The sequence below is a fragment of the Symsagittifera roscoffensis genome, chromosome 6 (assembly GCF_963678635.1).
Source record: "Symsagittifera roscoffensis chromosome 6, txSymRosc1.1, whole genome shotgun sequence".
Classification (NCBI taxonomy): domain Eukaryota; kingdom Metazoa; phylum Xenacoelomorpha; order Acoela; family Convolutidae; genus Symsagittifera; species Symsagittifera roscoffensis.
The window spans coordinates 33,521,940-33,545,283 of NC_087067.1; the positions used below are offsets into that span (position 1 = coordinate 33,521,940).

The window sequence follows — 23,344 nt, forward strand, 5'->3', positions numbered from 1 at the left end:
CAACTGACAGTATCCTGGCTGGTATTCAATCATATGCCACTTACAGTGGATGTGCGGCTATCATGCCATAGATGGTCATTCAAGGCACCTTGTACACGCTCCATAGGTTTTGACCAGCTGATTTGGCCATAAAACACATTGGGCCAAAAAAATTCCAAACAATGTCAATTTTCAGTATTTTGTTTGAAATGCATAAATTATAACGTGAGCGTGCAAAATTTTACATGGTATAAGAGCATATATTTACTCTCGCGCGAGGGCGAGTGTTTTAAAAGTAATGTACATAGACATAAGCTAGTAAGGATATAAATGAAAGCGGAGTAACTCAAATGCCTACGACCATACCATGTTGAATGCACCGGTTCTCGTCCGATCACCGAAGTTAAGCAACATTGGGCCTGGTTAGTACTTGGATGGGAGACCGCCTGGGAACACCAGGTGTTGTAGGCTTTTATTTAAAGCAAAAGTAATTCTTTTACTTTTATGCGCTAAGAGTTATTGCTGTTTAAAGTTCGGTGATGTCAAAAAGTTAAGCCTAATCGAGCGTGGTGCAAAAATTTTCAATGGGTCAAATTGTGGCCAAAACAAAAGAAAACCGAAAAATTTCTTTTGCAGTATCAATTTTGTGTACAATCAGCTGCTGATAGGTCAAAAATAATGGAGATAACTTTTGGGGTCTTTGAGTTATAGCCTTTTGAATTTCGGTGATGTCAAAAAAATAAGCCCAATCGAGCATGGTGAATTGCGCGAACGGCCATAACTTGCCCAAAAATTTTAGAATTTCCAAATTTTATTATTTGGATCACAAGATCATAGTCAAATCTTGGGGGACTGAGAAAATGAACCAATTTCGTCGGTCCAACACAAAGTTATAAGCTTTTGAAATCTCGGTGATACCAAAAAGTTAAGCCTAATCGAGCGTGGTGCAAAAAATGAAATTTTCAAAATTTTTGTTTTTTTTTCGTTCAAAGTTCATTTTTTTCATCTCGTTTCATAAATTTGAGCTCAGGACAATTCCAACGAGCCCAAAATGACGTTTGTAGCTCAAGTGTACGTGGAGTAATCATCAGTTGAAAATTTGGGGGTGACCCGAATTTCGGCCATTTTGGACGAAAATCGGGGTAAAAGCTAACTTTTACGTTAGTGCAATTTTTTTTCTTGCCTTTTTCAAGAGAATTGGGCTGCCCTCCGCTGTCGCAGAGTGCATTCAAATAAAACTTATCAAATATATTTGAATACTTACCTATTTAATAAGTTTATCACAACATTAGGCTAAAAGCAACTGACAGTATCCTGGCTGATATTCAATCATATGCCACTTACAGTGGATGTGCGGCTATCATGCCATAGATGGTCAAGCAAGGCACCTTGAACACGCTCCATAGGTTTTGACCAGCTGATTTGGCCATAAAACACATTGGGCCAAAAAAATTCCAAACAATGTCAATTTTCAGTATTTTGTTTGAAATGCATAAATTATAACGTGAGCGTGCAAAATTTTACAGGGTATAAGAGCATATTTTTACTCTCGCGCGAGGGCGAGTGTTTTAAAAGTAATGTACATAGACATAAGCTAGTAAGGATATAAATGAAAGCGGAGTAAATCAAATGCCTACGACCATACCATGTTGAATGCACCGGTTCTCGTCCGATCACCGAAGTTGAGCAACATTGGGCCTGGTTAGTACTTGGATGGGAGACCGCCTGGGAAGACCAGGTGTTGTAGACTTTTATTTAAAGCAAAAGTAATTCTTTTACTTTTATGCGCTAAGAGTTATTGCTGTTTAAAGTTCGGTGATGTCAAAAAGTTAAGCCTAATCGAGCGTGGTGCAAAAATTTTCAATGGGTCAAATTTGGGCCAAAACAAAAGAAAACCGAATTTTTTTTTTTTGCAGTATCAATTTTGTGTACAATCAGCTGCTGATAGGTCAAAAATAATGGAGATAACTTTTGGGGTCTTTGAGTTATAGCCTTTTGAATTTCGGTGATGTCAAAAAAATAAGCCCAATCGAGCCTGGTGAATTGCGCGAACGGCCATAACTTGCCCAAAAATTTTAAAATTTCCAAATTTTATTATTTGGATCACAAGATCATAGTCAAATCTTGGGGGACCGAGAAAATGAACTAATTTCGTCGGTCCAACACAAAGTTATAAGCTTTTGAAATCTCGGTGATACCAAAAAGTTAAGCCTAATCGAGCGTGGTGCAAAAAATGAAATTTTCAAAATTTTTGTTTTTTTTTCGTTCAAAGTTCATTTTTTTCATCTTGTTTCATAAATTAGAGCTCAGGAAAATTCCAACGAGCCCAAAACGACGTTTGTAGCTCAAGTGTACGTGGAGTAATCATCAGTTGAAAACTTGGGGGGACCCGAATTTCGGCCATTTTGGACGAAAATCGGCCTAAAAGCTAACTTTTAACTTAGTGCAATTTTTTTTCTTGCATTTTTCAAGAGAATTGGGCTACCCTCCGCTGTCGCAGAGTGCATTCAAAGAAAACTTATCAAATAGATTTGAATACTTACCTATTTAATAAATTTATCACAACAATTAGGCTAAAAGCAACTGACAGTATCCTGGCTGGTATTCAATCATATGCCACTTACAGTGGATGTGCGCCTATCATGCCATAGATGGTCATTCAAGGCACCTTGTACACGCTCCATAGGTTTTGACCAGCTGATTTGGCCATAAAACACATTGGGCCAAAAAAATTCCAAACAATGTCAACTTTCAGTATTTTGTTTGAAATGCATAAATTATAACGTGAGCGTGCAAAATTTTACATTTTATAAGAGCATATTTTTACTCTCGCGCGAGGGCGAGTGTTTTAAAAGTAATGTACATAGACATAAGCTAGTAAGGATATAAATGAAAGCGGAGTAAATCAAATGCCTACGACCATACCATGTTGAATGCACCGGTTCTCGTCCGATCACCGAAGTTAAGCAACATTGGGCCTGGTTAGTACTTGGATGGGAGACCGCCTGGGAACACCAGGTGTTGTAGGCTTTTATTTAAAGCAAAAGTAATTCTTTTACTTTTATGCGCTAAGAGTTATTGCTGTTTAAAGTTCGGTGATGTCAAAAAGTTAAGCCTAATCGAGCGTGGTGCAAAAATTTTCAATGGGTCAAATTTTGGCCAAAAAAAAAGAAAACCGAAAAATTTCTTTTGCAGTATCAATTTTGTGTACAATCAGCTGCTGATAGGTCAAAAATAATGGAGATAACTTTTGGGGTCTTTGAGTTATAGCCTTTTGAATTTCGGTGATGTCAAAAAAATAAGCCCAATCGAGCCTGGTGAATTGCGCGAACGGCCATAACTTGCCCAAAAATTTTAAAATATCCAAATTTTATTATTTGGATCACAAGATCATAGTCAAATCTTGGGGGACTGTGAAAATGAACCAATTTCGTCGGTCCAACACAAAGTTATAAGCTTTTGAAATCTCGGTGATACCAAAAAGTTAAGCTTAATCGAGCGTGGTGCAAAAAATGAAATTTTCAAAAATTTTGTTTTTCTTCGTTCAAAGTTCATTTTTTTCATCTTGTTTCATAAATTTGAGCTCGGGACAATTCCAACGAGCCCAAAACGACGTTTGTAGCTCAAGTGTACGTGGAGTAATCATCAGTTGAAAATTTGGGGGGACCCGAATTTCGGCCATTTTGGACGAAAATCGGCCTAAAAGCTAACTTTTAAAATAGTGCAATTTTTTTTCTTGCATTTTTCAAGAGAATTGGGCTGCCCTCCGATGTCGCAGACTGCATTCAAAGAAAACTTATCAAATAGATTTGAATACTTACCAATTTAATAAGTTTATCACAACAATTAGACTAAAAGCAACTGACAGTATCCTGGCTGGTATTCAATCATATGCCACTTACAGTGGATGTGCGGCTATCATGCCATAGATGCTCATTCAAGGCACCTTGTACACGCTCCATAGGTTTCGACCAGCTGATTTGGCCATAAAACACATTGGGCCAAAAAAAATCCAAACAATGTCAATTTTCAGTATTTTGTTTGAAATGCATAAATTATAACGTGAGCGTGCAAAATTTTACATGGTATAAGAGCATATTTTTACTCTCGCGCGAGGGCGAGTGTTTTAAAAGTAATGTACATAGACATAAGCTAGTAAGGATATAAATGAAAGCGGAGTAAATCAAATGCCTACGACCATACCATGTTGAATGCACCGGTTCTCGTCCGATCACCGAAGTTAAGCAACATTGGGCCTGGTTAGTACTTGGATGGGAGACCGCCTGGGAACACCAGGTGTTGTAGGCTTTTATTTAAAGCAAAAGTAATTCTTTTATTTTTATGCGCTAAGAGTTATTGCTGTTTAAAGTTCGGTGATGTCAAAAAGTTAAGCCTAATCGAGCGTGGTGCAAAGTTTTCAATGGGTCAAATTTTGGCCAAAACAAAAGAAAACCGAAAATTTCTTTTGCAGTATCAATTTTGTGTACAATCAGCTGCTGATAGGTCAAAAATAATGGAGATAACTTTTGGGGTCTTTGAGTTATAGCCTTTTGAATTTCGGTGATGTCAAAAAAATAAGCCCAATCGAGCCTGGTGAATTGCGCGAACGGCCATAACTTGCCCAAAAATTTTAAAATTTCCAAATTTTATTATTTGGATCACAAGATCATAGTCAGATCTTGGGGGACTGAGAAAATGAACCAATTTCGTCGGTCCAACACAAAGTTATAAGCTTTTGAAATCTCGGTGATACCAAAAAGTTAAGCTTAATCGAGCGTGGTGCAAAAAATGAAATTTTCAAAAATTTTGTTTTTCTTCGTTCAAAGTTCATTTTTTTCAACACGTTTCATAAATTTGAGCTCGGGACAATTCCAACGAGCCCAAAACGACGTTTGTAGCTCAAGTGTACGTGGAGTAATCATCAGTTGAAAATTTGGGGGGACCCGAATTTCGGCCATTTTGGACGAAAATCGGCCTAAAAGCTAACTTTTAAAATAGTGCAATTTTTTTTCTTGCATTTTTCAAGAGAATTGGGCTGCCCTCCGTTGTCGCAGACTGCATTCAAAGAAAACTTATCAAATAGATTTGAATACTTACCTATTTAATAAGTTTATCACAACAATTAGACTAAAAGCAACTGACAGTATCCTGGCTGGTATTCAATCATATGCCACTTACAGTGGATGTGCGGCTATCATGCCATAGATGCTCATTCAAGGCACCTTGTACACGCTCCATAGGTTTTGACCAGCTGATTTGGCCATAAAACACATTGGGCCAAAAAAAATCCAAACAATGTCAATTTTCAGTATTTTGTTTGAAATGCATAAATTATTACGTGAGCGTGCAAAATTTTACATGATATAAGAGCATATTTTTACTCTCGCGCGAGGGCGAGTGTTTTAAAAGTAATGTACATAGACATAAGCTAGTAAGGATATAAATGAAAGCGGAGTAAATCAAATGCCTACGACCATACCATGTTGAATGCACCGGTTCTCGTCCGATCACCGAAGTTAAGCAACATTGGGCCTGGTTAGTACTTGGATGGGAGACCGCCTGGGAACACCAGGTGTTGTAGGCTTTTATTTAAAGCAAAAGTAATTCTTTTACTTTTATGCGCTAAGAGTTATTGCTGTTTAAAGTTCGGTGATGTCAAAAAGTTAAGCCTAATCGAGCGTGGTGCAAAGTTTTCAATGGGTCAAATTTTGGCCAAAACAAAAGAAAACCGAAAAATTTCTTTTGCAGTATCAATTTTGTGTACAATCAGCTGCTGATAGGTCAAAAATAATGGAGATAACTTTTGGGGTCTTTGAGTTATAGCCTTTTGAATTTCGGTGATGTCAAAAAAATAAGCCCAATCGAGCCTGGTGAATTGCGCGAACGGCCATAACTTGCCCAAAAATTTTAAAATTTCCAAATTTTATTATTTGGATCACAAGATCATAGTCAGATCTTGGGGGACTGAGAAAATGAACCAATTTCGTCGGTCCAACACAAAGTTAAAAGCTTTTGAAATCTCGGTGATACCAAAAAGTTAAGCTTAATCGAGCGTGGTGCAAAAAATGAAATTTTCAAAAATTTTGTTTTTCTTCGTTCAAAGTTCATTTTTTTCATCTTGTTTCATAAATTTGAGCTCGGGACAATTCCAACGAGCCCAAAACGACGTTTGTAGCTCAAGTGTACGTGGAGTAATCATCAGTTGAAAATTTGGGGGGACCCGAATTTCGGCCATTTTGGACGAAAATCGGCCTAAAAGCTAACTTTTAAAATAGTGCAATTTTTTTTCTTGCATTTTTCAAGAGAATTGGGCTGCCCTCCGATGTCGCAGACTGCATTCAAAGAAAACTTATCAAATAGATTTGAATACTTACCTATTTAATAAGTTTATCACAACAATTAGACTAAAAGCAACTGACAGTATCCTGGCTGGTATTCAATCATATGCCACTTACAGTGGATGTGCGGCTATCATGCCATAGATGCTCATTCAAGGCACCTTGTACACGCTCCATAGGTTTTGACCAGCTGATTTGGCCATAAAACACATTGGGCCAAAAAAAATCCAAACAATGTCAATTTTCAGTATTTTGTTTGAAATGCATAAATTATTACGTGAGCGTGCAAAATTTTACATGGTATAAGAGCATATTTTTACTCTCGCGCGAGGGCGAGTGTTTTAAAAGTAATGTACATAGACATAAGCTAGTAAGGATATAAATGAAAGCGGAGTAAATCAAATGCCTACGACCATACCATGTTGAATGCACCGGTTCTCGTCCGATCACCGAAGTTAAGCAACATTGGGCCTGGTTAGTACTTGGATGGGAGACCGCCTGGGAACACCAGGTGTTGTAGGCTTTTATTTAAAGCAAAAGTAATTCTTTTACTTTTATGCGCTAAGAGTTATTGCTGTTTAAATTTCGGTGATGTCAAAAAGTTAAGCCTAATCGAGCGTGGTGCAAAGTTTTCAATGGGTCAAATTTTGGCCAAAACAAAAGAAAACCGAAAAATTTCTTTTGCAGTATCAATTTTGTGTACAATCAGCTGCTGATAGGTCAAAAATAATGGAGATAACTTTTGGGGTCTTTGAGTTATAGCCTTTTGAATTTCGGTGATGTCAAAAAAATAAGCCCAATCGAGCCTGGTGAATTGCGCGAACGGCCATAACTTGCCCAAAAATTTTAAAATTTCCAAATTTTATTATTTGGATCACAAGATCATAGTCAGATCTTGGGGGACTGAGAATATGATCCAATTTCGTCGGTCCAACACAAAGTTATAAGCTTTTGAAATCTCGGTGATACCAAAAAGTTAAGCTTAATCGAGCGTGGTGCAAAAAATGAAATTTTCAAAAATTTTGTTTTTCTTCGTTCAAAGTTCATTTTTTTTTCACCTTGTTTCATCAATTTGAGCTCAGTACAATTCAAACGAGCTAAAATGACGTTTGTAGCTCAAGTGTACGTGGAGTAATCATCAGTTGAAAATTTGGGGGGACCCGAATTTCGGCCATTTTGGACGAAAATCGGCCTAAAAGCTAACTTTTAAAATAGTGCAATTTTTTTTCTTGCATTTTTCAAGAGAATTGGGCTGCCCTCCGATGTCGCAGACTGCATTCAAAGAAAACTTATCAAATAGATTTGAATACTTACCTATTTAATAAGTTTATCACAACAATTAGACTAAAAGCAACTGACAGTATCCTGGCTGGTATTCAATCATATGCCACTTACAGTGGATGTGCGGCTATCATGCCATAGATGCTCATTCAAGGCACCTTGTACACGCTCCATAGGTTTTGACCAGCTGATTTGGCCATAAAACACATTGGGCCAAAAAAAATCCAAACAATGTCAATTTTCAGTATTTTGTTTGAAATGCATAAATTATTACGTGAGCGTGCAAAATTTTACATGGTATAAGAGCATATTTTTACTCTCGCGCGAGGGCGAGTGTTTTAAAAGTAATGTACATAGACATAAGCTAGTAAGGATATAAATGAAAGCGGAGTAAATCAAACGCCTACGACCATACCATGTTGAATGCACCGGTTCTCGTCCGATCACCGAAGTTAAGCAACATTGGGCCTGGTTAGTACTTGGATGGGAGACCGCCTGGGAACACCAGGTGTTGTAGGCTTTTATTTAAAGCAAAAGTAATTCTTTTACTTTTATGCGCTAAGAGTTATTGCTGTTTAAAGTTCGGTGATGTCAAAAAGTTAAGCCTAATCGAGCGTGGTGCAAAAATTTTCAATGGGTCAAATTTTGGCCAAAACAAAAGAAAACCGAAAAATTTCTTTTGCAGTATCAATTTTGTGTACAATCAGCTGCTGATAGGTCAAAAATAATGGAGATAACTTTTGGGGTCTTTGAGTTATAGCCTTTTGAATTTCGGTGATGTCAAAAAAATAAGCCCAATCGAGCCTGGTGAATTGCGCGAACGGCCATAACTTGCCCAAAAATTTTAAAATTTCCAAATTTTATTATTTGGATCACAAGATCATAGCCAAATCTTGGGGGACTGAGAAAATGAACCAATTTCGTCGGTCCAACACAAAGTTATAAGCTTTTGAAATCTCGGTGATACCAAAAAGTTAAGCCTAATCGAGCGTGGTGCAAAAAATGAAATTTTCAAATATTTTGTTTTTTTTTTCGTTTAAAGTTCATTTTTTCAACTCGTTTCATAAATTTGAGCTCAGGAAAATTCCAACGAGCCCAAAACGACGTTTGTAGCTCAAGTGTACGTGGAGTAATCATCAGTTGAAAATTTGGGGGGACCCGAATTTCGGCCATTTTGGACGAAAATCGGCCTAAAAGCTAACTTTTAAGAGAGTGCAATTTTTTACTTGCATTTTTCAAGAGAATTGGGCTGCCCTCCATTGTCGCAGAGTGGTTCAAAGAAAACTTATCAAATAGATTTGAATTCTTACCTATTTAATAAGTTTATCACAACAATTAGGCTAAAAGCAACTGACAGTATCCTGGCTGGTATTCAATCATATGCCACTTACAGTGGATGTGCGGCTATCATGCCATAGATGGTCATTCAAGGCACCTTGTACACGCTCCATAGGTTTTGACCAGCTGATTTGGCCATAAAACACATTGGGCCAAAAAAATTCCAAACAATGTCAATTTTCAGTATTTTGTTTGAAATGCATAAATTATAACGTGAGCGTGCAAAATTTTACATGGTATAAGAGCATATTTTTATTCTCGCGCAAGGGCGAGTGTTTTAAAAGTAATGTACATAGACATAAGCTAGTAAGGATATAAATGAAAGCGGAGTAACTCAAATGCCTACGACCATACCATGTTGAATGCACCGGTTCTCGTCCGATCACCGAAGTTAATCAACATTGGGCCTGGTTAGTACTTGGATGGGAGACCGCCTGGGAACACCAGGTGTTGTAGGCTTTTATTTGAAGCAAAAGTAATTCTTTTACTTTTATGCGCTAAGAGTTATTGCTGTTTAAATTTCGGTGATGTCAAAAAGTTAAGCCTAATCGAGCGTGGTGCAAAAATTTTCAATGGGTCAAATTTTGGCCAAAACAAAAGAAAACCGAAAAATTTCTTTTGCAGTATCAATTTTGTGTACAATCAGCTGCTGATAGGTCAAAATTAATGGAGATAACTTTTGGGGTCTTTGAGTTATAGCCTTTTGAATTTCGGTGATGTCAAAAAAATAAGCCCAATCGAGCCTGGTGAATTGCACGAACGGGCATAACTTGCCCAAAAATTTTAAAATTTCCAAATTTTATTATTTGGATCACAAGATTATAGTCAAATCTTGGGGGAATGAGAAAATGAGGTCCAACACAAAGTTATAAGCTTTTGAAATCTCGGTGATACCAAAAAGTTAGCGTGGTGCAAAAAATCGAGCGTGGTGCAAAAAATGAAATTTTCAAAATTTTTGTTTTTTTTTCGTTTAAAGTTCATTTTTTTGATCTTGTTTCATAATTTTGAGCTCAGGAAAATTCCAACGAGCCCAAAACGACGTTTGTAGCTCAAGTGTACGTGGAGTAATCATCAGTTGAAAATTTGGGGGGACCCGAATTTCGGCCATTTTGGACGAAAATCGGCCTAAAAGCTAATTTTTAGGTTAGTGCAATTTTTTTCTTGCATTTTTCAAGAGAATTGGGCTGCCCTCCGCTGTCGCAGACTGCATTCAAAGAAAATTTATCAAATAGATTTGAATACTTACCTATTTAATAAGTTTATCACACACAACAATTAGGCTAAAAGCAACTGACAGTATCCTGGCTGGTATTCAATCATATGCCACTTACAGTGGATGTGCGGCTATCATGCCATAGATGGTCATTCAAGGCACCTTGTACACGCTCCATAGGTTTTGACCAGCTGATTTGGCCATAAAACACATTGGGCCAAAAAATTTCCAAACAATGTCAATTTTCAGTATTTTGTTTGAAATGCATAAATTATAACGTGAGCGTGCAAAATTTTACATGGTATAAGAGCATATTTTTACTCTCGCGCGAGGGCGAGTGTTTGAAAAGAAAGTAATGCACATAGACATAAGCTAGTAAGGATATAAATGAAAGCGGAGTAACTCAAATGCCTACGACCATACCATGTTGAATGCACCGGTTCTCGTCCGATCACCGAAGTTAAGCAACATTGGGCCTGGTTAGTACTTGGATGGGAGACCGCCTGGGAACACCAGGTGTTGTAGGCTTTTATTTAAAGCAAAAATAATTCTTTTACTTTTATGCGCTAAGAGTTATTGCTGTTTAAAGTTCGGTGATGTCAAAAAGTTAAGCCTAATCGAGCGTGGTGCAAAAATTTTCAATGGGTCAAATTTTGGCCAAAACAAAAGAAAACCGAAAAATTTCTTTTGCAGTATCAATTTTGTGTACAATCAGCTGCTGATAGGTCAAAAATAATGGAGATAACTTTTGGGGTCTTTGAGTTATAGCCTTTTGAATTTCGGTGATGTCAAAAAAATAAGCCCAATCGAGCCTGGTGAATTGCACGAACGGCCATAACTTGCCCAAAAATTTTAAAATTTCCAAATTTTATTATTTGGATCACAAGATTATAGTCAAATCTTGGGGGACTGAGAAAATGAACCAATTTCGTTGGTCCAACACAAAGTTATAAGCTTTTGAAATCTCGGTGATACCAAAAAGTTAAGCCTAATCGAGCGTGGTGCAAAAAATGAAATTTTCAAAATTTTTGTTTTTTTTTCGCTTAAAGTTCATTTTTTTTCATCTTGTTTCATAATTTTGAGCTCAGGACAATTCCAACGAGCCCAAAACGACGTTTGTAGCTCAAGTGTACGTGGAGTAATCATCAGTTGAAAATTTGGGGGGACCCGAATTTCGGCCATTTTGGACGAAAATCGGCCTAAAAGCTAACTTTTAAGTTAGTGCATTTTTTTTCTTGCATTTTTCAAGAGAATTGGGCTGCCCTCCGCTGTCGTAGACTGCATTCAAAGAAAACTTATCAAATAGATTTGAATACTTACCTATTTAATAAGTTTATCACAACAATTAGGCTTTCAAATAATTTATTAACGATTGTAATTACAAATTACAAAAAAGGAAAGCAATTAGTTACACATATTTAGTTACAGTTAGCAGAAAAGAATACGACATCAAATGTAATATGATACACCATGAAGATAATCATTTTATGGAATGGAACCAAGTTTTTTGAGATATTCAGATGTATCTTGACACCATGATGATATCAGCTTAGCTACAATGTATTTCATTCCTATTACATTTTCTTCAACAAGCAGATCTTTTATTGAATTGAAATTAAGTTTTTCTTTAAAAGTAGAGCAGTTTTCACAAGCGAAAAACAAATGTTGCATGGTTTCGAACTCTCTTTCACAAGAGTAACAAAGGGGGTGGTCCACCAAATTTTTAATCCATTTCCTGGGCTTATCCAGATAACTGTTTAAGAAAAATAAGTAGAGAATGTTTTTATCTGGAGGGGTGAACTTTTTATGTTTCCATATTTTGGTTAGGAATTGAAAAATCAAAGATTTGTCTGATAGATTAAGATCCGGGTAGAAATTCGCAATTTTTCTAGCTATAACCTTCGTTTTATAATTTGGAAGCATCAACTCTGCATAAAGACTAGATATGTTCATCTTCATAGGATCAATTACTTTTCCATTTTGAACTAGCTGAAAAACTATCTCGAGCAAACTCGAGAATGAAAATGTTTTTTTTAATTAAGAAATTTTTGAAGGATCTGTAAATCTTAGATTTTTTGAAGTAGATCACTTCTTTGTTGCTACCCAAGGTATTAAGTAGGGATACCATGTCGAAAATTTTTGCAGCCGCAATATAAAAAATTAAATTTTTGAAGTCTGTGCCTCCATTATTGAATGGAAGGTATAAGATCTGCTTGTTGATTGAATGTTTTCCTCCAAGCCATACACTGTTAATCAATTTCATTTCTAACCTATCAACAATTAGGCTAAAAGCAACTGATAGTATCCTGGCTGGTATTCAATCATATGCCACTTACAGTGGATGTGCGGCTATCATGCCATAGATGGTCATTCAAGGCACCTTGTACACGCTCCATAGGTTTTGACAGGCTGATTTGGTCAAAAAACACATTGGGCCAAAAAAATTCCAAACAATGTCAATTTTCAGTATTTTGTTTGAAATGCATAAATTATAACGTGAGCGTGCAAAATTTTACATGGTATAAGAGCATATTTTTACTCTCGCGCGAGGGCGAGTGTTTTAAAAGTAATGTACATAGACATAAGCTAGTAAGGATATAAATGAAAGCGGAGTAACTCAAATGCCTACGACCATACCATGTTGAATGCACCGGTTCTCGTCCGATCACCGAAGTTAAGCAACATTGGGCCTGGTTAGTACTTGGATGGGAGACCGCCTGGGAACACCAGGTGTTGTAGGCTTTTATTTAAAGCAAAAGTAATTCTTTTACTTTTATGCGCTAAGAGTTATTGCTGTTTAAAGTTCGGTGATGTCAAAAAGTTAAGCCTAATCGAGCGTGGTGCAAAAAATTTCAATGGGTCAAATTTTGGCCAAAACAAAAGAAAACCGAAAAATTTCTTTTATAGTATCAATTTTGTGTACAATCAGCTGCCGATAGGTCAAAAATAATGGAGATAACTTTTGGGGTCTTTGAGTTATAGCCTTTTGAATTTCGGTGATGTCAAAAAAATAAGCCCAATCGAGCCTGGTTAATTGCACGAACGGCCATAACTTGCCCAAAACTTTTAAAATTTCCAAATTTTATTATTTGGATCACAAGATTATAGTCAAATCTTGGGGGACTGAGAAAATGAACCAATTTCGTTGGTCCAACACAAAGTTATAAGCTTTTGAAATCTCGGTGATACCAAAAAGTTAAGCCTAATCGAGCGTGGTGCAAAAAATGAAATTTTCAAAACTTTTGTTTTTTTTTTCGTTCAAAGTTCATTTTTTTCATCTTGTTTCATAATTTTGAGCTCAGGAAAATTCCAACGAGCCCAAAACGACGTTTGTAGCTCAAGTGTACGTGGAGTAATCATCAGTTGAAAATTTGGGGGGACCCGAATTTCGGCCATTTTGGACGAAAATCGGCCTAAAAGCTAACTTTTGAGTTAGTGCAATTTTTTTCTTGCTTTTTTCAAGAGAATTGGGCTGCCCTCCGCTGTCGCAGACTGCATTCAAAGAAAACTTATCAAATAGATTTGAATACTTACCTATTTAATAAGTTTATCACAACAATTAGGCTAAAAGCAACTGTTAGTATCCTGGCTGGTATTCAATCATATGCCACTTACAGTGGATGTGCGGCTATCATGCCATAGATGGTCATTCAAGGCACCTTGTACACGCTCCATAGGTTTTGACCAGCTGATTTGGCCATAAAACACATTGGGCCAAAAAAATTCCAAACAATGTCAATTTTCAGTATTTTGTTTGAAATGCATAAATTATAACGTGAGCGTGCAAAATTTTACATGGTATAAGAGCATATTTTTACTCTCGCGCGAGGGCGAGTGTTTTAAAAGTAATGTACATAGACATAAGCTAGTAAGGATATAAATGAAAGCGGAGTAACTCAAATGCCTACGACCATACCATGTTGAATGCACCGGTTCTCGTCCGATCACCGAAGTTAAGCAACATTGGGCCTGGTTAGTACTTGGATGGGAGACCGCCTGGGAACACCAGGTGTTGTAGGCTTTTATTTAAAGCAAAAGTAATTCTTTTACTTTTATGCGCTAAGAGTTATTGCTGTTTAAAGTTCGGTGATGTCAAAAAGTTAAGCCTAATCGAGCGTGGTGCAAAAATTTTCAATGGGTCAAATTTTGGCCAAAACAAAAGAAAACCGAAAAATTTCTTTTGCAGTATCAATTTTGTGTACAATCAGCTGCTGATAGGTCAAAAATAATGGAGATAACTTTTGGGGTCTTTGTGTTATAGCCTTTTGAATTTCGGTGATGTCAAAAAAATAAGCCCAATCGAGCCTGGTGAATTGCACGAACGGCCATAACTTGCCTAAAAATTTTAAAATTTCCAAATTTTATTATTTGGATCACAAGATTATAGTCAAATCTTGGGGGACTGAGAAAATGAATCAATTTCGTTGGTCCAACACAAAGTTATAAGCTTTTGAAATCTCGGTGATACCAAAAAGTTAAGCCTAATCGAGCGTGGTGCAAAAAATCAAATTTTCAAAATTTTTGTTTTTTTTTTCGTTTAAAGTTCATTTTTTCATCTTGTTTCATAATTTTGAGCTCAGGACAATTCCAACGAGCCCAAAACGACGTTTGTAGCTCAAGTGTACGTGGAGTAATCATCAGTTGAAAATTTGGGGGGACCCGAATTTCGGCCATTTTGGACGAAAATCGGCCTAAAAGCTAACTTTTAAGTTAGTGCAATTTTTTTCTTGCATTTTTCAAGAGAATTGGGCTGCCCTCCGCTGTCGCAGACTGCATTCAAAGAAAACTTATCAAATAGATTTGAATACTTACCTATTTAATAAGTTTATCACAACAATTAGGCTAAAAGCAACTGACAGTATCCTGTCTGGTATTCAATCATATGCCACTTACAGTGGATGCGCGGCTATCATGCCATAGATGGTCATTCAAGGCACCTTGTACACGCTCCATAGCTTTGACCAGCTGATTTGGCCATAAAACACATTGGGCCAAAAAAATTCCAAACAATGTCAATTTTCAGTATTTTGTTTGAAATGCATAAATTATAACGTGAGCGTGCAAAATTTTACATGGTATAAGAGCATATTTTTACTCTCGCGCGAGTGCGAGTGTTTTAAAAGCAATCTACATAGACATAAGCTAGTAAGGATATAAATGAAAGCGGAGTAACTCAAATGCCTACGACCATACCATGTTGAATGCACCGGTTCTCGTCCGATCACCGAAGTTAAGCAACATTGGGCCTGGTTAGTACTTGGATGGGAGACCGCCTGGGAACACCAGGTGTTGTAGGCTTTTATTTAAAGCAAAAGTAATTCTTTTACTTTTATGCGCTAAGAGTTATTGCTGTTTAAAGTTCGGTGATGTCAAAAAGTTAAGCCTAATCGAGCGTGGTGCAAAAATTTTCAATGGGTCAAATTTTGGCCAAAACAAAAGAAAACCGAAAAATTTCTTTTGCAGTATCAATTTTGTGTACAATCAGCTGCTGATAGGTCAAAAATAATGGAGATAACTTTTGGGGTCTTTGAGTTATAGCCTTTTGAATTTCGGTGATGTCAAAAAAATAAGCCCAATCGAGCCTGGTGAATTGCACGAACGGCCATAACTTGCCTAAAAATTTTAAAATTTCCAAATTTTATTATTTGGATCACAAGATTATAGTCAAATCTTGGGGGACTGAGAAAATGAATCAATTTCGTTGGTCCAACACAAAGTTATAAGCTTTTGAAATCTCGGTGATACCAAAAAGTTAAGCCTAATCGAGCGTGGTGCAAAAAATCAAATTTTCAAAATTTTTGTTTTTTTTTTCGTTTAAAGTTCATTTTTTCATCTTGTTTCATAATTTGGAGCTCAGGACAATTCCAACGAGCCCAAAACGACGTTTGTAGCTCAAGTGTACGTGGAGTAATCATCAGTTGAAAATTTGGGGGGACCCGAATTTCGGCCATTTTGGACGAAAATCGGCCTAAAAGCTAACTTTTAAGTTAGTGCAATTTTTTTCTTGCATTTTTCAAGAGAATTGGGCTGCCCTCCGCTGTCGCAGACTGCATTCAAAGAAAACTTATCAAATAGATTTGAATACTTACCTATTTAATAAGTTTATCACAACAATTAGGCTAAAAGCAACTGACAGTATCCTGTCTGGTATTCAATCATATGCCACTTACAGTGGATGCGCGGCTATCATGCCATAGATGGTCATTCAAGGCACCTTGTACACGCACAATAGCTTTGACCAGCTGATTTGGCCATAAAACACATTGGGCCAAAAAAATTCCAAACAATGTCAATTTTCAGTATTTTGTTTGAAATGCATAAATTATAACGTGAGCGTGCAAAATTTTACATGGTATAAGAGCATATTTTTACTCTCGCGCGAGTGCGAGTGTTTTAAAAGCAATCTACATAGACATAAGCTAGTAAGGATATAAATGAAAGCGGAGTAACTCAAATGCCTACGACCATACCATGTTGAATGCACCGGTTCTCGTCCGATCACCGAAGTTAAGCAACATTGGGCCTGGTTAGTACTTGGATGGGAGACCGCCTGGGAACACCAGGTGTTGTAGGCTTTTAATTAAAGCAAAAGTAATTCTTTTACTTTTATGCGCTAAGAGTTATTGCTGTTTAAAGTTCGGTGATGTCAAAAAGTTAAGCCTAATCGAGCGTGGTGCAAAAATTTTCAATGGGTCAAATTTTGGCCAAAACAAAAGAAAACCGAAAAATTTCTTTTGCAGTATCAATTTTGTGTACAATCAGCTGCTGATAGGTCAAAAATAATGGAGATAACTTTTGGGGTCTTTGAGTTATAGCCTTTTGAATTTCGGTGATGTCAAAAAAATAAGCCCAATCGAGCCTGGTGAATTGCGCGAACGGCCATAACTTGCCCAAAAATTTTAAAATTTCCAAATTTTAATATTTGGATCACAAGATCATAGTCAAATCTTGGGGGACTGAGAAAATGAACCAATTTCGTCGGTCCAACACAAAGTTATAAGCTTTTGAAATCTCGGTGATACCAAAAAGTTAAGCCTAATCGAGCGTGGTGCAAAAAATGAAATTTTCAAAATTTTTGTTTTTTTTTCGTTTAAAGTTCATTTTTTTCATCTCGTTTCATAAATTTGAGCTCAGGACAATTCCAACGAGCCCAAAACGACGTTTGTAGCTCAAGTGTACGTGGAGTAATCATCAGTTGAAAATTTGGGGGGACCCGAATTTCGGCCATTTTGGACGAAAATCGGCCTAAAAGCTAACTTTTGAGTTAGTGCAATTTTTTTCTTGCATTTTTCAAGAGAATTGGGCTGCCCTCCGCTGTCGCAGACTGCATTCAAAGAAAACTTATCAAATAGATTTGAATACTTACCTATTTAATAAGTTTATCACAACAATTAGGCTAAAAGCAACTGATAGTATCCTGGCTGGTATTCAATCATATGCCACTTACAGTGGATGTGCGGCTATCATGCCATAGATGGTCATTCAAGGCACCTTGTACACGCTCCATAGGTTTTGACCAGCTGATTTGGCCATAAAACATATTGGGCCAAAAAAATTCCAAACAATGTCAATTTTCAGTATTTTGTTTGAAATGCATAAATTATAACGTGAGCGTGCAAAATTTTACATGGTATAAGAGCATATTTTTACTCTCGCGCGAGGGCGAGTGTTTTAAAAGTAATGTACATAGACATAAGCTAGTAAGGATATAAATGAAAGCGGAGTAACTCAAATGCCTACGACCATACCATGTTGAATGCACCGGTTCTCGTCCGATCACCGAAGTTAAGCAACATTGGGCCTGGTTAGTACTTGGATGGGAGACCGCCTGGGAACACCAGGTGTTGTAGGCTTTTATTTAAAGCAAAAGTAATTCTTTTACTTTTATGCGCTAAGAGTTATTGCTGTTTAAAATTCGGTGATGTCAAAAAGTTAAGCCTAATCGAGCGTGGTGCAAAAATTTTCAATGGGTCAAATTTTGGCCAAAACAAAAGAAAACCGAAAAATTTCTTTTGCAGTATCAATTTTGTGTACAATCAGCTGCTGATAGGTCAAAAATAATGGAGATAACTTTTGGGGTCTTTGAGTTATAGCCTTTTGAATTTCGGTGATGTCAAAAAAATAAGCCCAATCGAGCCTGGTGAATTGCACGAACGGCCATAACTTGCCTAAAAATTTTAAAATTTCCAAATTTTATTATTTGGATCACAAGATTATAGTCAAATCTTGGGGGACTGAGAAAATGAATCAATTTCGTTGGTCCAACACAAAGTTATGATCTTTTGAAATCTCGGTGATACCAAAAAGTTAAGCCTAATCGAGCGTGGTGCAAAAAATGAAATTTTCAAAATTTTTGTTTTTTTTTTTCGTTTAAAGTTCATTTTTTCATCTCGTTTCATAATTTTGAGCTCAGGACAATTCCAACGAGCCCAAAACGACGTTTGTAGCTCAAGTGTACGTGGAGTAATCATCAGTTGAAAATTTGGGGGGACCCGAATTTCGGCCATTTTGGACGAAAATCGGCCTAAAAGCTAACTTTTAAGTTAGTGCAATTTTTTTCTTGCATTTTTCAAGAGAATTGGGCTGCCCTCCGCTGTCGCAGACTGCATTCAAAGAAAACTTATCAAATAGATTTGAATACTTACCTATTTAATAAGTTTATCACAACAATTAGGCTAAAAGCAACTGACAGTATCCTGTCTGGTATTCAATCATATGCCACTTACAGTGGATGTGCGGCTATCATGCCATAGATGGTAATTCAAGGCACCTTGTACACGCTCCATAGCTTTGACCAGCTGATTTGGCCATAAAACACATTGGGCCAAAAAAATTCCAAACAATGTCAATTTTCAGTATTTTGTTTGAAATGCATAAATTATAACGTGAGCGTGCAAAATTTTACATGGTATAAGAGCATATTTTTACTCTCGCGCGAGTGCGAGTGTTTTAAAAGCAATATACATAGACATAAGCTAGTAAGGATATAAATGAAAGCGGAGTAACTCAAATGCCTACGACCATACCATGTTGAATGCACCGGTTCTCGTCCGATCACCGAAGTTAAGCAACATTGGGCCTGGTTAGTACTTGGATGGGAGACCGCCTGGGAACACCAGGTGTTGTAGGCTTTTATTTAAAGCAAAAGTAATTATTTTACTTTTATGCGCTAAGAGTTATTGCTGTTTAAAGTTCGGTGATGTCAAAAAGTTAAGCCTAATCGAGCGTGGTGCAAAAATTTTCAATGGGTCAAATTTTGGCCAAAACAAAAGAAAACCGAAAAATTTCTTTTGCAGTATCAATTTTGTGTACAATCAGCTGCTGATAGGTCAAAAATAATGGAGATAACTTTTGGGGTCTTTGAGTTATAGCCTTTTGAATTTCGGTGATGTCAAAAAAATAAGCCCAATCGAGCCTGGTGAATTGCGCGAACGGCCATAACTTGCCCAAAAATTTTAAAATTTCCAAATTTTATTATTTGGATCACAAGATCATAGTCAAATCTTGGGGGACTGAGAAAATGAATCAATTTCGTTGGTCCAACACAAAGTTATAAGCTTTTGAAATCTCGGTGATACCAAAAAGTTAAGCCTAATCGAGCGTGGTGCAAAAAATCAAATTTTCAAAATTTTTGTTTTTTTTTTCGTTTAAAGTTCATTTTTTCATCTTGTTTCATAATTTTGAGCTCAGGACAATTCCAACGAGCCCAAAACGACGTTTGTAGCTCAAGTGTACGTGGAGTAATCATCAGTTGAAAATTTGGGGGGACCCGAATTTCGGCCATTTTGGACGAAAATCGGCCTAAAAGCTAACTTTTAAGTTAGTGCAATTTTTTTCTTGCATTTTTCAAGAGAATTGGGCTGCCCTCCGCTGTCGCAGACTGCATTCAAAGAAAACTTATCAAATAGATTTGAATACTTACCTATTTAATAAGTTTATCACAACAATTAGGCTAAAAGCAACTGACAGTATCCTGTCTGGTATTCAATCATATGCCACTTACAGTGGATGCGCGGCTATCATGCCATAGATGGTCATTCAAGGCACCTTGTACACGCACAATAGCTTTGACCAGCTGATTTGGCCATAAAACACATTGGGCCAAAAAAATTCCAAACAATGTCAATTTTCAGTATTTTGTTTGAAATGCATAAATTATAACGTGAGCGTGCAAAATTTTACATGGTATAAGAGCATATTTTTACTCTCGCGCGAGTGCGAGTGTTTTAAAAGCAATCTACATAGACATAAGCTAGTAAGGATATAAATGAAAGCGGAGTAACTCAAATGCCTACGACCATACCATGTTGAATGCACCGGTTCTCGTCCGATCACCGAAGTTAAGCAACATTGGGCCTGGTTAGTACTTGGATGGGAGACCGCCTGGGAACACCAGGTGTTGTAGGCTTTTAATTAAAGCAAAAGTAATTCTTTTACTTTTATGCGCTAAGAGTTATTGCTGTTTAAAGTTCGGTGATGTCAAAAAGTTAAGCCTAATCGAGCGTGGTGCAAAAATTTTCAATGGGTCAAATTTTGGCCAAAACAAAAGAAAACCGAAAAATTTCTTTTGCAGTATCAATTTTGTGTACAATCAGCTGCTGATAGGTCAAAAATAATGGAGATAACTTTTGGGGTCTTTGAGTTATAGCCTTTTGAATTTCGGTGATGTCAAAAAAATAAGCCCAATCGAGCCTGGTGAATTGCGCGAACGGCCATAACTTGCCCAAAAATTTTAAAATTTCCAAATTTTAATATTTGGATCACAAGATCATAGTCAAATCTTGGGGGACTGAGAAAATGAACCAATTTCGTCGGTCCAACACAAAGTTATAAGCTTTTGAAATCTCGGTGATACCAAAAAGTTAAGCCTAATCGAGCGTGGTGCAAAAAATGAAATTTTCAAAATTTTTGTTTTTTTTTCGTTTAAAGTTCATTTTTTTCATCTCGTTTCATAAATTTGAGCTCAGGACAATTCCAACGAGCCCAAAACGACGTTTGTAGCTCAAGTGTACGTGGAGTAATCATCAGTTGAAAATTTGGGGGGACCCGAATTTCGGCCATTTTGGACGAAAATCGGCCTAAAAGCTAACTTTTGAGTTAGTGCAATTTTTTTCTTGCATTTTTCAAGAGAATTGGGCTGCCCTCGGCTGTCGCAGACTGCATTCAAAGAAAACTTATCAAATAGATTTGAATACTTACCTATTTAATAAGTTTATCACAACAATTAGGCTAAAAGCAACTGATAGTATCCTGGCTGGTATTCAATCATATGCCACTTACAGTGGATGTGCGGCTATCATGCCATAGATGGTCATTCAAGGCACCTTGTACACGCTCCATAGGTTTTGACCAGCTGATTTGGCCATAAAACACATTGGGCCAAAAAAATTCCAAACAATGTCAATTTTCAGTATTTTGTTTGAAATGCATAAATTATAACGTGAGCGTGCAAAATTTTACATGGTATAAGAGCATATTTTTACTCTCGCGCGAGGGCGAGTGTTTTAAAAGTAATGTACATAGACATAAGCTAGTAAGGATATAAATGAAAGCGGAGTAACTCAAATGCCTACGACCATACCATGTTGAATGCACCGGTTCTCGTCCGATCACCGAAGTTAAGCAACATTGGGCCTGGTTAGTACTTGGATGGGAGACCGCCTGGGAACACCAGGTGTTGTAGGCTTTTATTTAAAGCAAAAGTAATTCTTTTACTTTTATGCGCTAAGAGTTATTGCTGTTTAAAATTCGGTGATGTCAAAAAGTTAAGCCTAATCGAGCGTGGTGCAAAAATTTTCAATGGGTCAAATTTTGGCCAAAACAAAAGAAAACCGAAAAATTTCTTTTGCAGTATCAATTTTGTGTACAATCAGCTGCTGATAGGTCAAAAATAATGGAGATAACTTTTGGGGTCTTTGAGTTATAGCCTTTTGAATTTCGGTGATGTCAAAAAAATAAGCCCAATCGAGCCTGGTGAATTGCACGAACGGCCATAACTTGCCTAAAAATTTTAAAATTTCCAAATTTTATTATTTGGATCACAAGATTATAGTCAAATCTTGGGGGACTGAGAAAATGAATCAATTTCGTTGGTCCAACACAAAGTTATGATCTTTTGAAATCTCGGTGATACCAAAAAGTTAAGCCTAATCGAGCGTGGTGCAAAAAATGAAATTTTCAAAATTTTTGTTTTTTTTTTTCGTTTAAAGTTCATTTTTTCATCTCGTTTCATAATTTTGAGCTCAGGACAATTCCAACGAGCCCAAAACGACGTTTGTAGCTCAAGTGTACGTGGAGTAATCATCAGTTGAAAATTTGGGGGGACCCGAATTTCGGCCATTTTGGACGAAAATCGGCCTAAAAGCTAACTTTTAAGTTAGTGCAATTTTTTTCTTGCATTTTTCAAGAGAATTGGGCTGCCCTCCGCTGTCGCAGACTGCATTCAAAGAAAACTTATCAAATAGATTTGAATACTTACCTATTTAATAAGTTTATCACAACAATTAGGCTAAAAGCAACTGACAGTATCCTGTCTGGTATTCAATCATATGCCACTTACAGTGGATGTGCGGCTATCATGCCATAGATGGTAATTCAAGGCACCTTGTACACGCTCCATAGCTTTGACCAGCTGATTTGGCCATAAAACACATTGGGCCAAAAAAATTCCAAACAATGTCAATTTTCAGTATTTTGTTTGAAATGCATAAATTATAACGTGAGCGTGCAAAATTTTACATGGTATAAGAGCATATTTTTACTCTCGCGCGAGTGCGAGTGTTTTAAAAGCAATATACATAGACATAAGCTAGTAAGGATATAAATGAAAGCGGAGTAACTCAAATGCCTACGACCATACCATGTTGAATGCACCGGTTCTCGTCCGATCACCGAAGTTAAGCAACATTGGGCCTGGTTAGTACTTGGATGGGAGACCGCCTGGGAACACCAGGTGTTGTAGGCTTTTATTTAAAGCAAAAGTAATTATTTTACTTTTATGCGCTAAGAGTTATTGCTGTTTAAAGTTCGGTGATGTCAAAAAGTTAAGCCTAATCGAGCGTGGTGCAAAAATTTTCAATGGGTCAAATTTTGGCCAAAACAAAAGAAAACCGAAAAATTTCTTTTGCAGTATCAATTTTGTGTACAATCAGCTGCTGATAGCTCAAAAATAATGGAGATAACTTTTGGGGTCTTT

At 36.9% G+C, this 23,344-nt stretch overlaps 18 non-coding genes across 18 annotated transcripts; all 18 read left to right on the top strand.

Moving 5' to 3' along the window:
* Window positions 1–331: 331 nt before the first annotated feature.
* On the top strand, window positions 332–450 carry LOC134849826 (5S ribosomal RNA). Its single transcript, XR_010163813.1, has one exon. It is a non-coding gene; the product is annotated as a 5S ribosomal RNA (ribosomal RNA).
* A 1,160-nt stretch (window positions 451–1,610) lies between these two features.
* Window positions 1,611–1,729, top strand: LOC134849165 (5S ribosomal RNA). Its single transcript, XR_010163203.1, has one exon. It is a non-coding gene; the product is annotated as a 5S ribosomal RNA (ribosomal RNA).
* A 1,161-nt stretch (window positions 1,730–2,890) lies between these two features.
* LOC134849827 (5S ribosomal RNA) lies at window positions 2,891–3,009 on the top strand. Its single transcript, XR_010163814.1, has one exon. It is a non-coding gene; the product is annotated as a 5S ribosomal RNA (ribosomal RNA).
* Window positions 3,010–4,168: 1,159 nt separating this feature from the next.
* Window positions 4,169–4,287, top strand: LOC134849828 (5S ribosomal RNA). Its single transcript, XR_010163815.1, has one exon. It is a non-coding gene; the product is annotated as a 5S ribosomal RNA (ribosomal RNA).
* Window positions 4,288–5,444: 1,157 nt separating this feature from the next.
* LOC134849829 (5S ribosomal RNA) lies at window positions 5,445–5,563 on the top strand. The gene has a single exon (XR_010163816.1). It is a non-coding gene; the product is annotated as a 5S ribosomal RNA (ribosomal RNA).
* A 1,158-nt stretch (window positions 5,564–6,721) lies between these two features.
* On the top strand, window positions 6,722–6,840 carry LOC134849830 (5S ribosomal RNA). The gene has a single exon (XR_010163817.1). It is a non-coding gene; the product is annotated as a 5S ribosomal RNA (ribosomal RNA).
* Window positions 6,841–7,999: 1,159 nt separating this feature from the next.
* Window positions 8,000–8,118, top strand: LOC134849832 (5S ribosomal RNA). The gene has a single exon (XR_010163819.1). It is a non-coding gene; the product is annotated as a 5S ribosomal RNA (ribosomal RNA).
* A 1,158-nt stretch (window positions 8,119–9,276) lies between these two features.
* On the top strand, window positions 9,277–9,395 carry LOC134848999 (5S ribosomal RNA). Its single transcript, XR_010163045.1, has one exon. It is a non-coding gene; the product is annotated as a 5S ribosomal RNA (ribosomal RNA).
* Window positions 9,396–10,558: 1,163 nt separating this feature from the next.
* Window positions 10,559–10,677, top strand: LOC134849833 (5S ribosomal RNA). Its single transcript, XR_010163820.1, has one exon. It is a non-coding gene; the product is annotated as a 5S ribosomal RNA (ribosomal RNA).
* Window positions 10,678–12,772: 2,095 nt separating this feature from the next.
* LOC134849834 (5S ribosomal RNA) lies at window positions 12,773–12,891 on the top strand. The gene has a single exon (XR_010163821.1). It is a non-coding gene; the product is annotated as a 5S ribosomal RNA (ribosomal RNA).
* Window positions 12,892–14,051: 1,160 nt separating this feature from the next.
* Window positions 14,052–14,170, top strand: LOC134849835 (5S ribosomal RNA). Its single transcript, XR_010163822.1, has one exon. It is a non-coding gene; the product is annotated as a 5S ribosomal RNA (ribosomal RNA).
* Window positions 14,171–15,328: 1,158 nt separating this feature from the next.
* LOC134849836 (5S ribosomal RNA) lies at window positions 15,329–15,447 on the top strand. Its single transcript, XR_010163823.1, has one exon. It is a non-coding gene; the product is annotated as a 5S ribosomal RNA (ribosomal RNA).
* Window positions 15,448–16,605: 1,158 nt separating this feature from the next.
* On the top strand, window positions 16,606–16,724 carry LOC134849837 (5S ribosomal RNA). Its single transcript, XR_010163824.1, has one exon. It is a non-coding gene; the product is annotated as a 5S ribosomal RNA (ribosomal RNA).
* A 1,159-nt stretch (window positions 16,725–17,883) lies between these two features.
* On the top strand, window positions 17,884–18,002 carry LOC134849838 (5S ribosomal RNA). The gene has a single exon (XR_010163825.1). It is a non-coding gene; the product is annotated as a 5S ribosomal RNA (ribosomal RNA).
* A 1,159-nt stretch (window positions 18,003–19,161) lies between these two features.
* LOC134849839 (5S ribosomal RNA) lies at window positions 19,162–19,280 on the top strand. Its single transcript, XR_010163826.1, has one exon. It is a non-coding gene; the product is annotated as a 5S ribosomal RNA (ribosomal RNA).
* A 1,158-nt stretch (window positions 19,281–20,438) lies between these two features.
* LOC134849840 (5S ribosomal RNA) lies at window positions 20,439–20,557 on the top strand. The gene has a single exon (XR_010163827.1). It is a non-coding gene; the product is annotated as a 5S ribosomal RNA (ribosomal RNA).
* A 1,159-nt stretch (window positions 20,558–21,716) lies between these two features.
* Window positions 21,717–21,835, top strand: LOC134849841 (5S ribosomal RNA). The gene has a single exon (XR_010163828.1). It is a non-coding gene; the product is annotated as a 5S ribosomal RNA (ribosomal RNA).
* Window positions 21,836–22,994: 1,159 nt separating this feature from the next.
* LOC134849843 (5S ribosomal RNA) lies at window positions 22,995–23,113 on the top strand. The gene has a single exon (XR_010163830.1). It is a non-coding gene; the product is annotated as a 5S ribosomal RNA (ribosomal RNA).
* Window positions 23,114–23,344: the final 231 nt, after the last annotated feature.